The sequence below is a fragment of the Marmota marmota genome, unplaced genomic scaffold (assembly GCF_001458135.2).
Source record: "Marmota marmota marmota unplaced genomic scaffold, marMar, whole genome shotgun sequence".
In the NCBI taxonomy this organism is placed as follows: Eukaryota; Metazoa; Chordata; class Mammalia; order Rodentia; family Sciuridae; genus Marmota; species Marmota marmota.
This window is the reverse complement of record NW_026000026.1, coordinates 72,695,885-72,700,431: the sequence shown is the minus strand read 5'-3', so window position 1 is coordinate 72,700,431 and position 4,547 is coordinate 72,695,885. Positions and strand designations below refer to the sequence as shown.

At 43.2% G+C, this 4,547-nt stretch overlaps 1 protein-coding gene and 2 pseudogenes across 6 annotated transcripts in view; all 3 read right to left on the bottom strand.

Annotated features, from left to right (window-relative positions):
• The window catches only part of LOC107142049 (protocadherin gamma-C4), a 157,439-nt gene that overhangs the window by 120,664 nt on the left and 32,228 nt on the right, over positions 1–4,547 (bottom strand). The gene's annotated exons all lie outside the window — the stretch shown is intronic.
• Positions 459–3,540, bottom strand: LOC107153112 (annotated as a pseudogene).
• LOC107153017 overlaps positions 459–4,547 on the bottom strand; it is a 5,823-nt pseudogene continuing 1,734 nt past the window's right edge.

The following is a 4,547-nucleotide window of genomic DNA, read 5'->3' as shown; positions in this document are numbered from 1 at the left end:
ATTAGGTGTAGAGATTCCTGATTGGTTGACTGCTGTATCTAGTTTATGCTAATTAGATAAGCTGTGTGGAATGTATAAATACTGCTCCTGTCCTGCAATAAATGGCTTCCACTCCTGCTGTATCAATGTACACAAGTCGTTCGTCACCCCCCCGGTTATTTTGCCCAGCCAGCCGGGCTGCGGCACACTGGGATTACAGGTGTAGGCCACCACACCTGGCCAGCTTTACTCTTAAATTTTGATAAAACACATCAAGGGATCATATCACAAATGTCTAAACAAATCAGATTTGAAAATATATGTAATCTCTTGGTTAGCCATATACAATTGGAAACTTGAAATAAACAATTGTATAATAATTGCAGAAATGCAAATATCACTATTGATTTATAAAAAGATGTATTACTTTTATCATCTTATTTAGAAGATCAATTCAATGTGTAGTGTCTCTGTGTGTGTGTGTGTGTGTGTGTGTGTGTTTTGCAGTGGTAGAATTTGGACCCAAGGCTTTGTGCAAGGTAGGCTAATCTATATACTATACTCTCAGACCCCCAAATGTTTATTTACAATTATTTAGTAATATTGAGGATATACAAAGACCTTTTTTGGGGGGGGATACTGGGAATTGAACCTGGGACACTTTACCACTGAGATACATCCCCAGCCCTTTTTATCTTTTATTTTGTGACAGGGTCTCACTAAGTTGCTTAGACCTTTGCTAAGTTGCTGAGGCTGGTCTCGAACTTGTGATCTTCCTGCCTCAGCCTCCTGAGTTACTAGAATTATAGGTGTGCTCTACTGCTCCTGGCTACTAAGATCTTAGTCTTATTTAACAGAGGCAGTAATTCAGTTTTTTTAATATTAGAAAAAGAAAGGATTTCACAAATGTCTAAGATATGAGATGTACAAAATCAAAGCTTTCATATAAAAGAAAGGTTAAAAAATAAACTAAATTGTTTTTAAAGTCAAATTAAAAAAAACAAGATTAAAAAGAGGTTGATTTATATAAAAATCAGAATTACATAGTTTGCTGCAAAAGACTAAGAAAACTTAGCATGGATCAAAGAATTTTAAAATTTTCTGTTTTTTTTAAAATAAAAAAATATAACCTCATCTGAACAAGGGAGTCTTCCTCTTTACAAAACCCTGAATCTTCCTATATCAAAAGAAGCTCATTTTTATCACAACCCTCCTGGCTGACAAGCATGTGAGCATAGTTGGGCTGGGGGAAGATGACGTGGCTTCTTGAATTCAAGGTGAGCAAGACCTCATCAGAATATGTCTGCAGGAAAGCCTGCATCCCATTCATACCCACAAAGTGTGGGGAGGGCACACTTGGCAAACCCCCATTTGCAGATTTCAGAAAGCTTGATTTGTGCCAGCTTTGCAGTCTAAGCACCAGCTACACCATAATAAAGGCAAAGAAAACGCAGGAAACAGTAGCCACTGCCACACTAGATAGAGTGTGAGGTCTGAGGCATCAAAGTCATGCGGGGGATTGAAATAGCTCAAATCAGCCAGAACATCAGGGATGCTGTTGGCCACCACCACCATGAGTGTGACTGTGGCTGAAAGAGGGGGCTGGCTGTGGTCCTGGATTTCCACCATATGACTCTGCTTGAGTGACTCTCTGTCTAGCTGGGACCTTGCTGTTCACACCTCACCTGTGTGTAGTTCCACTGAGAATAGCCCTGGGTCACTGGCCTTGAGCAGGCAGCAGGACAGCCAGGAATTCTGACCTGAATCTCTGTCCACTGCCACCACTAGATAACCAGGCTTTGCGGAGCAGGGAGCCAGCTCCACCCCAGTGGAACTGTCAGTGGGGAGGGGAGGGTACAAGATCTCAGGCACATTGTCATTCTGATCCAGCACCAGCAGGCTCAGTGATGCATTGCTACTGAGTGACGGGTTCCCATTGTTACTGGCTATCACCAGTACCCGGATGTCTCTAGACTGTTCATAGTCAGAGGAGCACAGTGCATACATGACACCAGTATTGGAGTTGATGGAGAGGTAGGAAGACAGAGGTGTCCCCTGGAGTATATCCTCAGGTAGGGAGTAAGCAACTTGGGCATTCTTTTCACTGTCAGGGTCCAGTGCATTCACAGAGAAGATGGAAGCACCTCTGGGACTGGAAGCATCTCAGTGACATAGAGTAGGATGAATGGGAGAAAATGGGTGAGTGTCATTAGTCTCTACCACATGTAAAGAAATGAGCTTTTCTGTAGACAGAGGCAGTATTCCTTTGTCTGTAGCTATCACAGTGATGTTGTACAAGGACACCTGTTCCTAGTCTAGAACTGCACTTGTCACTAATCCATAATAATCATCTACTGATTTTTCCAAGTCAAAAGGGAGACTTTGTACAATGGAACATGTTACCAAGCCATTCAGTCTAGAATCTCGATCATACACTTGAAAAAGAGTAATTACTGTTCCTGGAGGTACTTTTTCAGTGACTGTTCTGCTTCCAGACATAACAACCACTTTTGGTACATTATCATTCACATCCAAGATGGTAATTAAGACTTTTGCTCAGTCTTGAAGACCTGACTGATCCCGGGCTTCAACATCCAGCTCATAAAAGCTAGAGTCCTCATAGTCTAGAGTTGCAGAAGTTGAAATTTCTTCAGTTAAAACATTCAAGCAGAAAATCTGTGTGATCCTCTCTGTGATCTTCACAAAGGAATATGCAATTTGGGCATGGATTCCTTCATCCTGGTCTGTGGCATTTACGGACAACACAGGCAGATATTCAGGAACACTCATGCGGTAGATGGGCTGAGTAAACACTGGAGCATTGTCATTCCCATCTAGGACAGTTAACACAATTCGTGCCATACCTGAACAGACAGGGTTACCACCATCCATGGCAGTAAGGTTCAGGTGGTGAATGGCTTCTCTCTAGCAGTCCAGGGCACACTCCAGCACCAGCTCTGGGTACTTGGGCCCATGAGCTTGGTTTTACACATCCACTGAAAAGAATCTGTTACTGCTTGAAGTTCTGAAGTGAGTTATTCTCATATCAGGATAGACTTCCATTAGTCAAAAGCGAGAAGACGGAATTGCGTTTTCAAGAAATTTTCACTTCCAATTCTTCCCTTAAAGATTGGGGAGCATTGTCATTAATGTCCACTATTTCCACTTCCACTGGATAAAGATAACATTCTTATCTTTGATAAGAATGTTAAAATTTATTAGACACCACACGCGCTGAGTGCAGAGCTCATCCCGGTCTATCCTGCCTGCGGTGACCAAGCTGCGGCTTCGCAGGTTCAGAGAGAAAGGCTGCATCCTACTCCTGGAGACGATGAAGACTCCGTTCTCCATGAGCTCTTGGGGCTCCAGTTCCAAGTCCTTGATGATGTTGCTGATGAAGGAACCCTTCTCTAGCTCCTCAGGAATAGAGTAGTGGATCTGTGCAGTTCTGGCTCCAAACAGCCACCACAGATGCTGGCACCTCCGCAGAGCTGCCATAACTAGCTTTATGAACTTCTTTGGGAATATGAGTAGGAAAAACAGCGACAGATCACTTTGCATTCCTCAGAAACAGAGATCAAGGTCCTTAAATGAGCGGAGTCCAGTAGCGAATCATTTCTGGATGGAATTTCTGCATACTTATGGTGTCTGATCTGTTTTGTGGTTGGATGATGTAATTTGCAATTTAAACTTGCAGGTGTGGCCTGCAACACATGATAGGATAGCCAGGCATTGTGTCCTCAATCAGTGTCCACCACCACTACCTTGATGACCAGGTAGCCGGGCTCAATGGCTCAAGGAACAGCGTCATTGGGCGCTAGCACGGATTAGCGCACCTGTGAAACATTGTCATTGTGGTCGCCTATCAACACGCACAGGCCTGCAGAGTCAGCTCAAAGGAACGAAGCTGCTCCTGGTAGAAGACTCCCTGCATGCAGCATTATAATGCTTGAGGCTCCAGGTCGTTGGCCATAACAGAGTAGGGGACTTGGCCATTGGGCTCCAGGTCTGTGTCGAAGGTGCTAATTTAAGCAATGGGGGCTCCAGGAGGGTTGTTTTCTGCTATATAGACTACATAGGAGGCCTGGTAGAAAATTGTGGTGTTATTGTTGATGTCAGTGATGTACAGGGTAAAACTTGTGCCTGAGGAGGGGAGTGAGTTGCCTTTGTAGGTGGTTATAATAATAACATTGTACTCTGGGATTTCCTCCCTGTCCAGGGCACTATCTGTCACCAACCCATGTGTACGTTTTTATCTTAAACTATTTTAAATGAAAATTTCCCTTTTAAGTTGCACAGGATTTCCCCCATTAAATCCAGAATCTAGATCACATATCTTGATCAGAGCAACAGTAGTCCCCAGCTCAGCATCCTTTTCTATATGTTGGGATTCAGAAGCCAGGGTAATCTCCAGAGCATTGTTGTTTTTATCCAAAATATCTATTTGTATCTTACTCTATGCACTGTGACTTTCACCACCTTTTGTTTCTACCAAAGTATGTAGCTCTGTCTTCAAAGTCCAATCCTCCAGCAGTGGTGAGTTCTCCTATTTTATCATCCAACTTACA